This window comes from Anopheles arabiensis, chromosome 3 (genome assembly GCF_016920715.1).
Source record: "Anopheles arabiensis isolate DONGOLA chromosome 3, AaraD3, whole genome shotgun sequence".
NCBI lineage: Eukaryota > Metazoa > Arthropoda > Insecta > Diptera > Culicidae > Anopheles > Anopheles arabiensis.
Genome location: NC_053518.1, coordinates 61,755,707 through 61,774,746, shown reverse-complemented (window position 1 = coordinate 61,774,746; position 19,040 = coordinate 61,755,707). Strand labels below are relative to the sequence as shown.

Here is a 19,040-nt window from a genome sequence, read left to right as displayed (position 1 = left end):
CGTGCGTGTGATATATTGCACATTTATTTCTAATTCAGCTAGCGGGCGCAAGTGGAAACAACATTTTGAATTGAATCCATACAAAAGAGGATTCTGGATTTGTTTATTACGGTGCGCGTATGATACTGCACCTGTCCGTCCAGAATCTGGTGGCTTGTTGGTTTGGAGTAGTTATCATGACGCCGATTGACCGGCAATTCCTTGGAATGGGTTCGGATCGGTAGGTTCATGTTTTGGTCGAGTGCATTCCGTGTATTTGTCTCGTCACAGCGGTAGCCCGGCAGCAACAAAATCAAGATAAACTCTTACCCGAGTGTGGACTGCTACGCTAAGTTCTTTTTATTATTATTATTATTATTATTATTATTGGCGTAATAGCCAACGCGATCATGCCGGCCTTTTCAGGACTTGAGTACCACGTAGCCGGATAGTCACCTCTTGCTACGGCGGACGGTTCATACGCGGTTAGAACCCACGACGGGGGTACTGCACACTGTCTCCTGCTCGATGTATACGCTGCAGGCAGGGGGAAGGATGGACCTCCACAATAAAAAAAAACACCGTCATGAACCATCGGCGGACCTTACGGTAGGCGGACTAGGCGGTCGCCGATGATCTCTACAAGTGGACAGAGTATTAACGACAAGGGCCCCCGGAAAGATGGTCGTTAGGGCTCCGTGGCTGGAGAACCATTTGCACCTCCCCCTCCCCCCATGGCGACAACAATTTTAGGGCCTGTGACTAATGATCGTAGGGGTCCCATGGACACCCCCCGCCCCCCCCCCATCCAGGATGCTGGTTTCACAATCAGGTTGCGTTCTTGATGCTGGTGGAATGGAAAGTGCGAAAATCAGCGCCGGGCTGAACGTGTCAATGCGAATTAGAGTTCTGCGCGATGCACAACAAACCCTCCTGCGTGAACTAGCGATTCCATAGTCATTTTTACGTGGCAGCGTTTGAACTCATTGCGCTTTTTTGGTTTGATTTGTGAAAATGCAACTTCATCGCCGCAATGTTTGTTAACGGCATTTTTAGGCGCCACAACAGCTCGAGAGCATTGACCACACGCGAGAATGAGATAGCGCTAGGGAGGGAAAGAGCACGGACGATGGCTGACAGCGATTGGCCGTGTGACGCACCAACACATCCAAACCTTCGACAGAGCGCTCAGGCGAGGGGTATGAGGCGGAGCCAGGGACGGGCAGCTCGACGAGCTGCTCGACAAATTTGCCGTTGGAGAGAAAAAGAGGGCATGATAAAATTCTCAGAACGCCTTGATTTCTTCCGTTGCTTTGCACAGCGGGAATCTAGACTGAAAATTGCAGGCTAGTTTTTTGTGTGGTTTTGTATGGAGTGTTCAAAGTGGGTAGAAAGGAGGTGTCGTCATGTAGAACAATTGGGCATCGAGGCTTTAGAAAAAAGCACAAAACAAGGATCGACGGCAGTTGTCAAATGCGACGAATGTTGCTTGTATTTGGATATGATAAATGAATTGTTTTCGTTTAATAAACATTTGTTTAGCACTAAAAATGTGTATTTTGCATCCACACTCCATAAATCGGCATTTTACACATTATAATGCAGCTGCTGCTTGTAAATAAATATCGACGGCTGTTGTCAAACTGAATCTCAAAATGGCAACATGCCAAACGCTAAGAAGACACCTCCTCTATATTCCACCTTGTGGAGTGTTTACATGATTTCAGCCTCCAACTGTCAAACTCCGTACAAAAAACTAACTAGGGGGGCCTTCACAATTCTAGTTAGTTTTTGTATGGACTTTGACAGTTGGAGGCTGAAATCATGTCAAACAATCCATACAAAACCACACAAAAAACTAGCCTGCGATTTTCAGTCAAGAAAAGTTTAGCCTAAAAGCTAGAATTAGATTCGAGTACCTGCTCGAAAACACGGTGTTGTTTACATTTATCCCAAGGTGCATTAAAGAAATCAGGTGATGAAATCTGGAATCAAAGTGTATGTAGTCCAGGTGGTATCATATCATGTTTTTTATAACCAAATTTGAATACCACTTTTTGACAGAACGAGTGAAAACTTTTGCTCCAACGAGCTTTCTGGAGGCTTGACGAATACTCAAAACACTCTTAAAATCTTCATTAAGAAGCAGAAGCGATAAAAATCAGTATTCAAAATTTATTCACCTTGGGATAAGCCCACCTGTATATTATACTCAATTAGATAGCTGCTCGAAAACTGCTATACAATGCAAACAGCTGACAGGCTGAAATTTCAGCCTACGAATTTCAAACGGAAAGGGCCCCTAAAATCGTGAAGGCCCCCATTGATCATAAATAAGTCACTCATAACCAACACCGTTAGTGGTACTCGTTAGTGGTAATCATTCCTCTTAACCAGGAGCGGATTAAGCACTACTCAAACTAAGCGGCCGATTTCTCGAGGGGCTCCGATAAAAAATTAGCCACCCCTACTCACAATTAGCTTCTCAATACATCTCTAGTTTAGAATTCCTCTCACAATTTCTCGCTCGACATTTCAGAAAGGCCTACATTGGTGTGACCGCAATTGAGCCTCCACCCGTGTTTATCTGTCCCTGCGCAAGTTGTATTGGTTTGGTACATCAATTGTCCAATGCAAATAAATCACTTTTGGCCTAATTAAAAAAAAAACAATAAAAGGGAACAAGTTTATAATCTTCAGTTAAAAACGGAGCAATTAACTCATACAGCCGTTAAAATCTATCACTTTAAGTACAATTATACGAAAATGAGCTATGGTATGACTGAAAGCCTGGAAATTCGACTTACGATAATATTCGAAATGGGCTTTTTACTCCTGTTCGCAATTGATTTATTAGTTATTGATTTACTGAAATTCATTGCCTTTTGACCATATGTCGCATTTTTAAGTAAATTTTACAATAGTGTCACTATAGCTACACAAAACAGGCAGGTTCCTATAGCGGTTATAGTCATAAATCAGTAAAAACACGACATTTTAGATTTTTTCCAAGAATATGTTTGACATGTAGTACTGTTACCACTAAATAAGCAACAGAAATGAGTTTTCTGTAAGTAATTTACCACAGAAAAGCCTAATTTTGCATATCTGAATGAGTGAAACTGACTGAGTTCAATCAATAATCTGACAGTCCTGCTTGCTATTCATATGAAAACAGCTTTAAAAGTAAGTTCCATTTATATTGTACACTGTTTTTAAAATATCTTTATTTTCCACCACCATAGGAACACAGTATGACAACTATAACCAAACCAGCATTATAGGTACAACGAAGCAGTCACAAAAATATGTATTTTTTCGTAAGTTTGTGGTAACATGGTAACATGCTTGTGCTTGCGAAGATAAAACGTATTCCATGATATCGTATATCCGTATATCCATGATCCATGACAGGTGTGTTGTAATGGTTTTTATTCAACTCGAAACTCCTTTATCTTTTTTATGACTCATAAAAAGTGTTACAAGTGTTAAGCGTGCAGTGAAAATTGGAGTTTTGACCCACATTCGGAGACTGTTTCATTACTATTTGAACAGATTTAGCCACTCTGCATGTGAAGGTTGAGAAATACTCATATGTTAGCGTACACATATGACAAATGCTTGATGCAGATATCGATAAGATTCGGGGTTTAAATACTGGCACGTTTTGCACTTTAACCACAGTTGCACAACACCAATGATGAAGCAAGTGATCTGTTTAGTATTTTTATGGATATTCTGCAGCAACGCAGTTGCAGCAAACGAAAACGAAAAGGCAACTGCCGAAGCAACAGTATTGATCAATGGGGACAATGTGACTAAGGCAGAAGCAGCAGTTCAGTCTGGCCGCATTATCAACGGTGTTGGTGTGGATATTGCAAGATATCCTTTTGCATTAAGTTTACGCCTCGATGGCAACTTCTATTGCGGTGCTGTTGTCATCTCATTATCTCATGCACTGACGGGTGGTGTAGCTGTTTATCGATTTCGTGACAGCGTTCAAAGAGTAAGTTGTAACGTATTTTCTTCTCACTCAACTTATGCACCGGTTTAACCTATCAATGTTTCAGTTGACTCTCTACGGAGGCAGTAAATCAGCAACATCCGGAGGCGTATTATTTCAAGTGATCAGGATCACTGTTCATCCTAACTTTAACCCGAATGTTCAAGTATCTGATTTCAATATTGGCGTCCTCGCTGTGTCAACGAATGCCTTTGGAGGAAGGCCGAATATTGCTCCAATAACGCTTACATCAATTGGAGTAGAAATTGGCACTAAATGCTCCGTGTACGGATGGGGCAGAACAAATGTTAATATCCCTGGGGCTGCTAGCACATTACGTTCTGCTGAAATGATCATCACATCGGGTGGTACCTGTGCGAAACAATGGGCTCCGTTAGCAGTTCAAATTACTTCAAAGTAAGAGTGGTCATTTGAATTTTTGCTGCCTTTCGACATCCGACCATTAATGAAATGAAATCGGTTATGGTTTTTTTTTATTCTTCCAGCATGCTCTGTGCTAAGGGCGTTAAAGGAGCGGACTTGTGTTATGAAGATTTTGGTGATGCTCTGTTGTGCGGTGGAAGGCTGACTGGGGTCGCTTTCTTAACAAATTCTAGATGTGATAACGCTCGGGATACAGCATATGTGAAGATAACGGCATCAAGTATTCGCAGCTTCATTCGCAGCCATGCTGGTGTATGATGCAGATTGTATGTTTTAGAATGATGACATGATTGTTATTTTGTAGAATATGCATGCTTCACTATGAAAATTGAAATAAAAATTGACAACCATGAAATCGATGAGAAATTCTTTGCACATGATTGTAGTAAGTCCTTAAAGACATGAAAAAATAAACTTTGCATTACTAAAACAGCCACTTTATAGGTTAAATTCTCAATTTGCAGCCGAGTGTTGTGTTAAGGGAAAAAAAATCTATAAATTCTTCTAATAAAAACTGGAAACCCGTCAAATGGATCTATCTTGGGTGAAGTGTCTGGAGCGAAAGATGAGCCGAGATACGCGGCCTCAGCATCATTATTCGATCGAAAAAAATCGATACGCGCTCACGTAAAACTAAAAGTATAACTTTCTCTTTTATACACCTAAATGATGTCGATACCCATCGAGTACAGTATTCATTGTAGGTAAACCATTTTTTTAAATAATTAATAAATGATATAAATAAGAAATGAAAATATTGCAAAAGCACCAAAACATTTACCAACTTGCTTTTACATTACGTTTTTCAAAAACATCAACCTTGATTTTTTTATTCGATAATTTCCGTAGCTCAATGCGTTGCGCATTTTTACCCATACAAAGAGGAACGATCGAATTTTTGTAGCATAGTTCATTTTGCTCGTGAATGTCATGGTACACCAATTTTCAAAAACACTAGTTCTGAAATGAACATCTTGGCGGTGAAATGAGTGTCAAATGACACCAATATGACAGCCAGATCGATCGAGTTTTTTCGATTGAAAAATTGTGCTGAGGCCAACTAACTTTGCGAGTAAAACGACGCACTTAAGTCACTTTTTGATCTTTCAAATTGTCAAGAACTTGTTCATCCGTCATATTTTCAAGATCAGAAGAGAAAATCACGCAAAGGACAGTGTTAAGAGTACAGTGGGGTGTGATAGTGACAGGTGTTGCATTAAAAAGTTTTGTAAGAGTTTGTATTTTTTTATAGTGAGTCAATGATCGGGGTTTCAAAAGGTACTTGGTACCATTATTAATTAGGTTACCTTCTACCGGTCGTCCAACATGTTGCTGTAGACTGTTGCCTACGATGAACGGGTCTGGTAGCGGCTTTCCTTCTTCGGTGGTCAGAACCAGATACATTAGCTCTCCTTCCTCACCGTTAAACCATTCCGGGTATGTCCTAGCCCGGGAACTCGTGCCGGGAGGATGATGAGCCCTCGCACTTGAAGAACGTCACTGTCACAATGTTTTCACAATGTCCACTGCACCACAATACCACTTCACTTCTGAACAAAATTGTCTTATGAGTCCACCTGACTAATGTATTTAAACATTAACTTCTTAGAAACTTCCTTTATCTGCACTCACAAAACACTACAACCCACTACAACACTTTACGTAGCGCTTTGAGAAGAGCAAACAACGTGAAGTGTCATAGCTAATAGCGGCTCATTGTATCCATATAAGGTATGCCTGCTCTCACCAACAAGCAGGTTATGAGAGCGTAGAGGTCTCGAAGGCACGTAGATGTCTCTCGAAGAAACAACGTCTAATTAGTTTTCTTTTTTAATATTTTAGTAACAAATACACCTTAAAACGGTGTTCGAGCGTCTATAGGCCAAGCAGAAGGCAACGCGAGCGATAACTTGGCCTGGCTGTAAGTCATTTGAATTGATCGCATTATAAAGCAAGTCTTGTAAACTTCCGTTGTTTTGCCTCTTTTGTGTTGAGCATCGTAGTGCATAAGGAAACCAAAGTACTGCCACAGGACCATCGATGCCGGCTCACAGATCGACGCAGTCTAAACGGACATCAAGGCTGCCTTCGATTGCGTTCCGCACGCCTTGCTGCTCGCAAAGCTCGAAACGCTTGGTCTGCCTGTGCAGCGGCAGGCCTGGATGCGTTCCTATCTTGCTGGTCGCACATACTGCGTGAAGATGGGACCCCATACGTCGCGCCGTATCGATGCTTCTTCGGGGGTGCCGCAGGGGAGTAACCTTGGACCGCTTCTGTTTGTCATTTTCCTGAATGACGTAACACGGTTGCTCCCTCCTGACGGCCACCTACTGTATGCAGACGACGCGAAGCTGTTCCTGCCTATCCGTGACCGGTCAGACCAACTCCGCCTTCAAGCCACTCTAAGTGCCTTCCAGTCATGGTGCTCTTTGAATGGTCTTGAATTGTGCGTCGAGAAGTGTGTTGTCGTTACGTTTGCGAGAAAGCGGTGCCCCTTAGTGTATGACTATGCGTTAAATGGATCTACCATTGGGCGCAAAAGCTGTGTCACGGATCTAGGAGTGCTCCTTGACGAAAAGTTGAGCTTCCACGACCAGCTAGAGCACGTTGTCACTAAGGGTAACCAATTGATCGGCTTACTAAAACAAATAGCACGAGACATCACTGACCCGATCTGCATGAAGACGCTATACTGTGCTTTGGTGCGACCAGTGTTAGAATACGCTTCAGTAGTATGGTGGCCTACAGCTGCTCGCCCCCTAGCTCGTTTAGAGTCGATCCAGCGCAAATTCACGCGGTTCGCTTTGCGCTCCTGGAGTGTCCAACTTGACTATGAGGGACGCTGTGCGTTGCTTGGCATCGAGACACTGAAGCAGCGGACTTCTTGACAATCGGATCGACTCGCCCGCGCTTCTTTCGAGGCTCAACATATATGTCCCGCCGAGATCGCTCCGAGCTAGATCGCTACTTGACGTGGAGGAACGCCGCACTCGCTTTGGCTCCTCTGATCAGTGGCGGATCTAACGGTAGGCGGACTAGGCAGTTGCCTGGGGCCCCCGCCGATTTAGGGGCCCCGTAGATCGCCATTCTATAGTATGCCGTATGGACAGAGTACAAGCGACAAGGGCCTGGTCGTTGGAGCCTCAAGGCTGGCGAATCATTTGCACCCCCCCCCCCGTCAGCAAAAATTTTAGAGCCTGTGACTAATGATCGACGGGGCCCCGACGACATTTCAATCTCCTAACAGCAAGTTAAGTGCCGCTAACACCCCACCCCCCACGCCACAACGACATTTACGATTTACAGGGGGCCTCAGCTCATCTTTCCGCCTAGGGCCCCCAATACCCTTAATCCGCCACTGCCTCTGATCCGTTTATTCGTATGTGCCGTGAGTTTAATGTTATTTGTGATCGTCATCAACCTGACATGTCGCGCACCGCATTGTTAAATAGTATTCGTGTCGTGCGACCTTTTACATGTTAATTATGTTACTTAAGACTAAGCGTGACAAATGAATGACCGAAATGTGACTATGTTATAATGAATGAATGTAAATGAATTCGCTTCAAGTGGGCCACTTGCGGTCCGTTGAATTTTAATTAATAAATAACAAATAACAAATAACAATGCTCTCCACCGGCAATAACACCCTTCCCCATAGTTGTTATTGATTGCTATCATCCGCCTATAGAGCTATGCCTGCCGAACGGCTTATCCAAAGCGGAATATCATACAACATCACATCAAGAATCAGGCATGCTCGACTATAGACTTTTTGATTCTAAATGATCTACTGCAATCCTCTGACTGGTAATTCCTTGATGGAAACCCGGACGTAAACCATGCACTCGATATGTTCAATCGGAAATTTACGGAACATTTATCTGCCTGCCCGCTTGGCAAAATGTCGCGCGACATGCATGCTTGAAATCGATGCTTGTTAACATTTTATTTCAAGCATCGTGAGTGTCCCAGCGTGAGCGCTGAGCGCACCTCCCCCTCATTCCACGCAAACAATGAGACCCCAAATTTTGAGTGATTCAGGCCGAGGGGTATGAGGGAGCTTGAGGAAGCAAGGAGAAACGCGCTGCGGTGAGAGTTCGCATTCTGTTTTACACGCGCGCTTCACTAACACCAATACAAATACCGTGCTTTGACGAGCCGTCTGTGAATGTGTGTGTGTCTTCTTTCAGCGAGCTCACCAACTTGGATCTGCTCGTCACATCGTGTTGTCTCGCTTACACTAAAGCATCGAACCATCGCTCCGTATGTCCCCCCCTCCTAAGCGTACAAAACCACCAGTACAGCGCGACGCTTTGCCGGAGATGGAGATGGCACTTTGAGATGGTTGTGCGCGTTTCGTTCTAAGTCCCGCGCGCAGTGTTTGTGCGTTGATGCGCATTTCGTTCAAAGCCTCGTGCGCTGGTGTGTTTTGGTAAAGTGTGCAGTGAATAAACAGTGTGCACAGACGCACATGCAGTGCGTGGATCGACAGGTAAGAATTTGCTGAACAGAGTCAACGCAGATTGTCGACAAGTTTCCCGCAGACTGGCTCGACCCGGTACTTTGCAGTATGACGTCATTCGTGAATATGATAGATTGTGAATGTGTTGTGAAAGTGTACTTTATGTTTCAATAAAGTGTTTAATGAAATAAAAAATGACCGTGTTTGTGTTTGTTGTTAGAATAAGTGCGCAATTGCGATCGTGGCAATCCATGAAAGAAAACGAGAAACGAAAGAAACAACTATCTTTACATGTGTTCGTAGCATGGCTCGAAAGAACACAAACACATTGAGAACTGCAGAGCGCACCGTGCGTTACGGGTGGGGAGGGGGAGGGCTCGCGCGAGGGTGTAACTCATTCGTCGAAGAGACACTGTGGCTGGTATTATTGAATCCGTTCGTAGCGGCGGCGTACGTCCAGACACTCGTTTTCCTAACGTACTAGATGGTTGCTACAGTTATTCACCGCGGCGTTGTAGTAGCGGGCTCAAGAAATGTGTTGCCATCCCTAGAATTTCATGTAAGCGCCGTACGTTTCCGCTTCGAACGGATTCAATAATACCAGCCTGTATTTCGACAGCGTCACTCAAATCACTCAAAAAATACACTCATTTTGCCGGACGGGTTCTCAATGCCGCGTTTTTGTTAATCCTCGCTCCCACCCTTTCTTTCCTTCTCCGCAACGAACCCACCATTCCCGCGAGCGTAGACTGATCAAAAAATTCCAGGAAATTCGGGCAGTAAATGTGCAGTTTTTTATTCACGGAGCTATTCGCGAATATTTCAATTCTTGATGGTGCGTGCTAGACGAACGAAACGTTGGCTGCTTGCTCCACCGATGGCGCGTGCTGTTGGAAGAAAAACACTTGCTGTTTGATGCGTTTTCCTGAGGAATGAAAGATATATCTAGCATTAGAATGGTGAACATAACTAGGACTATTTAAAACTTACCGATCACGAAGATATTTGAAGTTAAACGGCGACTCTGTAAGCCCGATTCACCTTCTTTGATCGGTTTTCAGGTGCTTTGGTAATGAAATTGCTAGGTGTGATAGAAAATAATAGAAGAATAAACAAACATTAAAAGCAGTACGATTGTTAGAACACAAACATCATTTGGAAGATTCTTCTTTTATGCATACACTTACCCGTAGATCAAGTGACAAAACAAACTGCATTTACGCCTGTGTTGACATCTTTCACGATTAAATTGACCACTTTTCTATAAACATTTTATAATTTTCACTGCATCTTCCGGCACTGATCCTTCCCAAATGAAATTTGCATTCGTTCTGGCAATGAGTTTCGAACGATCAAAACACAACGCGAGAGTGAAGAACACAAAGTAGATGGCACTATGTACAAGTGTTGATCATATGGTCAAAATAAAGTATAAAGGAATTTATTTTACTTCAAATGAATTGATTTTATTCTGATTTACATTTCAACTATTGTTATCAGCCTAGTTATTAAGTTCGGACAGCCAAATCATACTGTAGCATATCTGCTATACAGAACTTATTGTAAACCACACTATCAGCTATTGACACATTGTAACACACTTTGGAAAGTTAAATCACACCATTGCAAAGCATTCAGTATATCAGATCATATTATAGCAACACACCTGCAAGAGTTCAGGCCTAACCGTTCATACAAAAAACAATTGTCACACACTTATCAAAAACAACCAAAACGCACAGCATAAACAGGAACAGTTTATGCGTTAAAACCTCAAAGCAGGAGCAGTATATGCATGAACCCGCAACAGGAAATTCGTGACAAGAACTATCGGCCAGTTAACAAAAGACAAACGTAACCAACTTAGTCAAAACAAATAACTTTACAACATACAACCCGGAACTAGAGGTGCGAAACCCCTAACTTCTTTTGAGTATAAATAAAACCAACTCCGATCATGGCAGGTCAGATTATATCGACTTCTCATTTGAAGTGTTTAGTTATATTCCCCTACCCAAGGTAAGGCCTATAAACTCCAACGTTTCCAGTACGGGAAATCCCTTCCGGGTATCCAAGATCGCCTAAACCAGCGGTCGGGAAAGTCCGGCCCGCGGGCCAAATGCGGCCCGCCACACCATCCAATCCGGCCCGCGAAAGGATTTGACTGATTTTGAAAGATGGGAAGAAACGATTCGTACACAAATTACTGAAGATGTTGTAGTATACCATATTAAACCATCGTACTTTTTCAACTTTTAATTAAAGTACTATGGAATGACGGACCGTTCAGTATGTTCAAGCTCGAGTTCAATATCCCCATAACTTTTGCATGATAATGTAAAAAACTTTAAAACTATAAAGTGCAGTTTGTCGCTTGTGCTTTGTGACTTGTCGGAGCTGGTTTTAATTAAACTTTACAAGTTTCAATCAACCATGGTTTGTGGTTCGATTTGCACCGCCACCGTGTACCTGATAACGACTGTGACGAAAATATGCCATTTTCGGCTGGTTGTAGAAAAAAAACTAGGAAAGATAATTTCTTTACTTTTACATCTGTTGAAAGGGAATTAATTCAGATTACTTGCACAAATAAGTTAAAGACTTTGCGAAATGCCTTTCGTCAGTTATTAGGAATTTTCACCATGGTGGACCAAGACATGCATGATTTAATTTCTACCTTCGATTTTCATCAATTCATCCTTAGTTTTTGCTACAATTTTTTCTAATTTTACAAAGAGTTTTTGCATCTCGTTGGTGTAGAAAAAAATCGATGGGACACAGGTGACGGATGTTGGACCAGTTTGCGGACTAGGGTGTTATATCGAAATTCTGTCGAAATTCACCTGCAATGATTGCATTGAGTTTCCGCGTAATTGTTTGCCACTACGAAGCCAGTGGATGCGATTTCTAATTCCTGATCTGTTTATTCATGTTTCCCAGGTATTATATTACTGTTTGGTGGGTTGCATCCCGGTCCAGCTAACGCAGTAATGTAGCCACTTATCCCTCTGTCTTCATTTCAGCTTCATTTGAAACCTCAAAAATGAACCCGGGCTTTCTTTCGAAGATTTGATTGTTGCCTAATAGTGCCAAGATGTTGGCGACCAAAATGCCAAAACGGGTATATACGACGTCCACAAACTTCCGCACGGAGTCCATTTTGGACGCTACGGGGTGCCATTCTTTGATCACGCTCGCTTTTGATTCACTTTTTGACCATCATGGTTAGAGTTCTACTGATAGAGGTGTCAAATTTTGTCTGCTAACTAATGGGATACTACTACTGAAAGTGAAATTAACGTTTTGTTAGTGCAGGTTAAGATCAACCCATGAAAAATCGACAATTGTTGTCCATTTTTTAATGCAACCGTTATGTAATATTAACATTATTTTATCACCACAATAAGACTATCGAAATGAAGGTCGCATACAAAATTTTATGATTTGTATTTTTGTATATTACTTTTTACTTATACCAAACCATATTTGGATGACACACCAGAACCATACTTGGATGACACAATTATAGGAAAACAGCAATAATACCAATCGCATTGCTTGATATAATTAACCAATTGTTTTGTTTCTAAAATTATATAATGTAATAATTAAACCACAATAATAGAAAAACCGCATTCTCCTGGCCCGCGGCTTTAGATCATTTACTAAATCTGGCCCTTTGCCTCAAAAGTTTGCCGACCGCTGGCCTAAACGATTCTACCTCGATACATGTCAGCGATACAACAGTGTGCCTCAGTCTCATCAAGAACGTCTGTGCCCAATAGGGGCCTCATGGACGAAGAGAGTCATACTTGGTGTTTGGTACATGGTGTCTAAAAATGATATATATATATATATATATATATATATATATATATATATATATATATATATATATATATATATATATATATATATATGTATATATATATATATGTATATATATATATATATATATACATATATATATATATATATATATATATATATATATATATATATATATATATATATATATATATATATATATATATATATATATATATATATATATATATATATATATGTATACATATATTATTGCATATATTTTTTATTATATCGTTTCATAGACTTGAAAAAAGATCAATTATAATTATTCGTTATCAGGCAGTGTGGTAGATCGTCATCAGGACGTTTGTGATCTAGGTGTTACTCTGTAATCTAGTTTAAATTTCCATTTACACGTTGACAACACTGTTAATAAGGCATATAATATGCTCGGTTTTATCTTTCGACAATTCCGATAATTTAGTTATTCGTTTATTTGTTTATTTGTAAATGTTAAGTGATTGGCCATCATCATCGAAAGAACACAAACACATTGAGAACTGCAGAGCGCACCGTGCGTTACGGGTGGGGAGGGGGAGGGCTCCCCGTCCGGCAAAATGAGTGTATTTTATGAGTGATTTGAGTACCGTCCCCCGTTAGCAGTTCCCGTCCGGCAAAATGAGTGTATTTTTTGAGTGATTTGAGTGACGCTGTCGAAATACAGTGCCCCTTCGACGAATGAGTTACACCCTCGCGCGAGCCCTCCCCTCCCCACCCGTAACGCACGGTGCGCTCTGCAGTTCTCAATGTGTTTGTGTTCTTTCGAGCCATGCTACGAACACATGTAAAGATAGTTGTTTCTTTCGTTTCTCGTTTTCTTTCATGCACTTATTCTAAAACTAAACACAAACACTGTCATTTTTTATTACATTAAACACTTTATTGAAACATAAAGTACACACTAAAGTACACATTTAGAATCCTTCATACTCACGAATGACGTCATACCGGGTCGAGCTAGGCTGCGGGAAACTTGTCGACAATCTGCGTTGCCTCTGTTCAGCAAATTCTTACCTGTCGATCCACGCACTACATGTGCGTCTGTGCACACTGTTTATTCACTGCACACTTCACCAAAACACACCGGCGCACGAGACTTTCAACGAAATGCGCATCAACGCACAAACACTGCGCGCGGAACTTAGAACCAAACGCGCAAAACCATCTCCGACAAAGCGTCGCGCTGTACTGGTGGTATTGTACGCGTAGGAGGGGGGACATACGGAGCGATGGTTCGATGCTGTAGTGTAAGCGAGACAACACGATGTGACGAGCAGCTCCAAGTTGAGCTCGCTGAAAGAAGACACACACACATTCACAGACGGCTCGTCAAAGCACGGTATTTGTATTGGTGTTAGTGAAGCGCGCGTGTAAAACAGAATGCGAACTCTCATCGCAACGCGCTTCTCCGTGCTTCCTCAAGCTTCCTCATACCCCTCGGCCTGAATCACTCAAAATTTGGAGTCTCATTGTTTGCGTGGGTTACTCTTGGAGGAATGAGTTACACCCTCGCGCGAGCCCTCCCTCCCCACCCGTAACGCACGGTGCGCTCTGCAGTTCTCAATGTGTTTGTGTTCTTTCGCGCCATGCTACCAACACATCAAAAGCTTCTTGTTTTTCGCTTTCTTTCATGCACTTATTCTAAAACTAAACACAAACACGGTCATTTTTTATTATATTAAACACTTTATTGAAACATAAAGTACACACTAATGTACACATTTAGAATCCTTCATACTCACGAATGACGTCATACCGGGTCGAGCCAGGCTGCTGAAACTTGTCGACAATCTGCGTTGGCCTTGTTCAGCAAATTCTTACCTGGCGATCCACGCACTGCATGTGCGTCTGTGCACACTGTTTATTCACTGCACACTTCACCAAAACACACCGGCGCACGAGACATTCAACGAAATGCGCATCAACGCACAAACACTGCGCGCGGGACTTAGAACGAAACGCGCACAACCATCTCCGTCAAAGCGTCGCGCTGTACTGGTGGTTTTGTACGCGTAGGAGGGGGGACATACGGAGCGATGGTTCGATGCTGTATTGTAAGCGTGACAACACGATGTGACGAGCAGTTCCAAGTTGAGCTCGCTAAAAGAAGACACACACATTCACAGACGGCTCGTCAAAGCACGGTATTTGTATTGGTGTTAGTGAAGCGCGCGTGTAAAACAGACCACGCAAACAATGAGACCCCAAATTTTGAGTGATTCAGGCCGAGGTGTATGAGGAAGCTTGAGGAAGCAAGGAGAAACGCGCTGCGATGAGAGTTCGCATTCTGTTTTACACGCGCGCTTCACTAACACCAATACAAATACCGTGCTTTGACGAGCCGTCTGTGAATGTGTGTGTCTTCTTTCAGCGAGCTCAACTTGGATCTGCTCGTCACATCGTGTTGTCTCGCTTACACTACAGCATCGAACCATCGCTCCGTATGTCCCCCCCTCCTACGCGTACAAAACCACCAGTACAGCGCGACGCTTTGCCGGAGATGGTTGTGCGCGTTTTGTTCTAAGTCCCGCGCGCAGTGTTTGTGCGCTGATGCGCATTTCGTTTAAGTCTCGTGCGCCGGTGTGTTTTGGTGAAGTGTGCAGTGAATAAACAGTGTGCACAGACGCACATGCAGTGCGTGGATCGACAGGTAAGAATTTGATGAACAGAGTCAACGCAGATTTCCCGCAGCCTGGCTCGACCCGGTACTTTGCAGTATGACGTCATTCGTGAGTATGAAGGATTCTGAATGTGTTGTGAAAGTGTACTTTATGCTTCAATAAAGTGTTTAATGTAACCAAAAATGACCATGTTTGTGTTTGCTTTTAGAATAAGTGCGCATTTGCGATCGTGTCTATTCATGAAAGAAAACGAGAAACGAAAGAAACAACTATCTTTACATGTGTTCGTAGCATGGCTCGAAAGAACACAAACACATTGAGAACTGCAGAGCGCACCGTGCGTTACGGGTGGGTGGGAGGGTAACTCATTCGTCGAAGAGACACTGTATTTCGACAGCGTCAATCACTCAAAAAATACACTCATTTTGCCGGACGGGAATGCGAACTCTCATCGCAGCGCGTTTCTCCGTGCTTCCTCAAGCTTCCTCATACCCCTCGGCCTGAATCACTCAAAATTTGGGGTCTCATCCCGTCCGGCAAAATGAGTGTATTTTTGAGTGATTTGAGTGACGCTGTCGAAATACAGTGTCCCTTCGACCAATGAGTTACCCACTCACGCGAGCCCTCCCCCACCCCACCCGCAACGCACGGTGCGCTCTGCAGTTCTCAATGTGTTTGTGTTCTTTCGAGCCATGCTACCAACACATCAAAAGCTTGTTGTTTTTCGCTTTCTTTCATGCACTTATTCTAAAACTAAACACAAACACGGTCATTTTTTATTACATTAAACACTTTATTGAAACATAAAGTACACACTAAAGTACACATTTAGAATCCTTCATACTCACGAATGACGTCATATTGCAAAGTACCGGGTCGAGCCAGGCTGCGGGAAACTTGTCGACAATCTGCGTTGACTCTGTTCAGCAAATTCTTACCTGGCGATCCACGCACTGCATGTGCGTCTGTGCACACTGTTTATTCACTGCACACTTCACCAAAACACACCGGCGCACGAGACTTAGACGAAATGCGCACCAACGCACAAACACTGCGCGCGGGACTTAGAACAAAACGCGCACAACCATCTCCGGCAAAGCGTCGCGCTGTACTGGTGGTTTTGTACGCGTAGGAGGGTGGGGGGACATACGGAGCGATGGTTCGATGCTGTAGTGTAAGCGAGACAACACGATGTGACGAGCAGTTCCAAGTTGTTGAGCTCGCTGAAAGAAAACACACACATTCACAGACGGCTCGTCAAAGCACGGTATTTGTATTGGTGTTAGTGAAGCGCGCGTGTAAAACAGAATGCGAACTCTCATCGCAGCGCGTTTCTCCTTGCTTCCTCAAGCTTCATCATACCCCTCGGCCTGAATCACTCAAATTTTGGGGTCTCATTGTTTGCGTGGATTGTTTGCGTGGTCGCGCGAGGGTGTAACTCATTCGTCGAAGAGACACTGGCTGGTATTATTTAATCCGTTCGTAGCGGGAACGTACGGCGCTCACATGAAATTCTAGGGATGGCAACACATTTCTTGCGCCCAGTCCTACAACGCCGCGGTGAATAACTGTAGCAACGATCTAGTACGTTAGGAAAATGAGTGTCGGGACGTACGCCGCCGCTACGAACGGATTCAATAATACCAGCCTGTATTTCGACAGCGTCACTCAAATCACTCAAAAAATACACTCATTTTGCCGGACGGGTTCTCAATGCCGCGTTTTTGTTAATCCTCGCTCCCACCCTTTCTTTCCTTCTCCTCAACGAACCCACCATTCCCGCGAGCGTAGACTGATCAAAAATTCCAGGAAATTCGGGCAGTAAATGTGCAGTTTTTTATTCACGGAGCTATTCGCGAATATTTCAATTCTTGATGGTGCGTGCTAGACGAAGGAAACGTTGGCTGCTTGCTCCACCGATGGCGCGTGCTGTTGGAAGAAAAACACTTGCTGTTTGATGCGTTTTCCTGAGGAATGAAAGATATATCTAGCATTAGAATGGTGAACATAACTAGGACTATTTAAAACTTACCGATCACGAAGATATTTGAAGTTAAACGGCGACTCTGTAAGCCCGATTCACCTTCTTTGATCGGTTATCAGGTGCTTTGGTAATGAAATTGCTAGGTGTGATAGAAAATAATAGAAGAATAAACAAACATTAAAAGCAGTACGATTGTTAGAACACAAACATCATTTGGAAGATTCTTCTTTTATGCATACACTTACCCGTAGATCAAGTGACAAAACAAACTGCATTTACGCCTGTGTTGACATCTTTCACGATTAAATTGACCACTTTTCTATAAACATTTTATAATTTTCACTGCATCTTCCGGCACTGATCCTTCCCAAATGAAATTTGCATTCGTTCTGGCAATGAGTTTCGAACGATCAAAACACAACGCGAGTGAAGAACACAAAGTAGATGGCACTATGTACAAGTGTTGATCATATGGTCAAAATAAAGTATAAAGGAATTTATTTTACTTCAAATGAATTGATTTTATTCTGATTTACATTTCAACTATTGTTATCAGCCTAGTTATTAATGTTTAAAATTTTGATGAAGTGAAAACATCATTACCAGATAAATGAAACGATAATCGACGAAAATTGACCATATCGAATTATGATCGTCTTTACACATAGTGTCATCTCTTGCGCTTCAGGGTCTCACGCTCAGAGCAAAAATTTTCGCAACTTAGCAACGGTGGGAGCGTTCAGCTGCGAAGGGCTGGAGGAGTGCGAGTGTGTGTCTCATGCACACAGCGAAATTTTGGTCAACACCTCGATGGTGGGAGCGTTTTCCATGGGATGGGGTAGTGGAGTGCGAGTGTGTCGCATGATTCCTTCAAAACTAGGGCCAGGGGTAGCGAGAGGCATCAAAATGATTTACTCTTTGCCAAGCGGGTGTTGCCCTATAAAACGTCCACGACAGGGTCCACCGTGGTGTAATGCTCAATTACGCCGCTTAAAAGGAAACAAATCTTCCTGCTTTCGGTTTTACCAAAACAGTGGAACACAACAATCGAGATTGCGGTTCATCGCTTCATCGCTATAATAGACAACTTCACTCTCGTTTTTTGATTCGTATACAGTTCAGCTTAAGAAGAAAACCGAAAAAAAATTGGAGGTATGTCGACACAAAACGGAAAAACAGCTCCCTGCCGGGAAGCTACTATGATACTATAGTTTCCTTTAATGGAACAACTTCGTGTACTAAAGAGGAAACCTGCAATTTATTTGCCGATCGTTTCATGAGTTCGTTTGCCACTGAAGCTCCTGGCTTCTCATTGGATGCTGCTCTCAACAACGCGCCCTCCGACGCTGTCGATGTCAATGTGCGTGACATAAACATCTCCAGAGATTCTGTGCTACAGGCGCTTAAGCAGGTCAAACCATCCAACAACCCTGGACCTGATGGTATTCCAACCGCAGTTCTTGCCAAATGCAGCGAAGTTTTGGCCGGATCTCTGGCTCGTATCTTCACACTCTCGCTCAATCATTGATTATATCATCATTATTGAATCAATCAATCATTGATCTTTTTCAAGTCTATGAAACGATATAATAATAAAAAAAAAATATATATATATATATGTATATGTATATATATATATATATATATATATATATATATATATATAGATATTTT

At 42.6% G+C, this 19,040-nt stretch overlaps 3 long non-coding RNA genes across 3 annotated transcripts; 1 reads left to right on the top strand and 2 right to left on the bottom strand.

The window, feature by feature from the left end:
* The first annotated feature begins 3,694 nt into the window (after window positions 1-3,694).
* Window positions 3,695-4,751, top strand: LOC120904144. Its single transcript, XR_005739705.1, has 3 exons — window positions 3,695-3,985; window positions 4,050-4,399; window positions 4,489-4,751. It is a non-coding gene; the product is annotated as an uncharacterized LOC120904144 (long non-coding RNA).
* Window positions 4,752-9,684: 4,933 nt separating this feature from the next.
* On the bottom strand, window positions 9,685-10,234 carry LOC120903410. Its single transcript, XR_005739596.1, has 3 exons — window positions 10,079-10,234; window positions 9,882-9,972; window positions 9,685-9,816 (listed from the first exon to the last, which is right to left on the bottom strand). It is a non-coding gene; the product is annotated as an uncharacterized LOC120903410 (long non-coding RNA).
* A 6,999-nt stretch (window positions 10,235-17,233) lies between these two features.
* Window positions 17,234-17,742, bottom strand: LOC120903128. Its single transcript, XR_005739540.1, has 3 exons — window positions 17,612-17,742; window positions 17,415-17,505; window positions 17,234-17,349 (listed from the first exon to the last, which is right to left on the bottom strand). It is a non-coding gene; the product is annotated as an uncharacterized LOC120903128 (long non-coding RNA).
* Window positions 17,743-19,040: the final 1,298 nt, after the last annotated feature.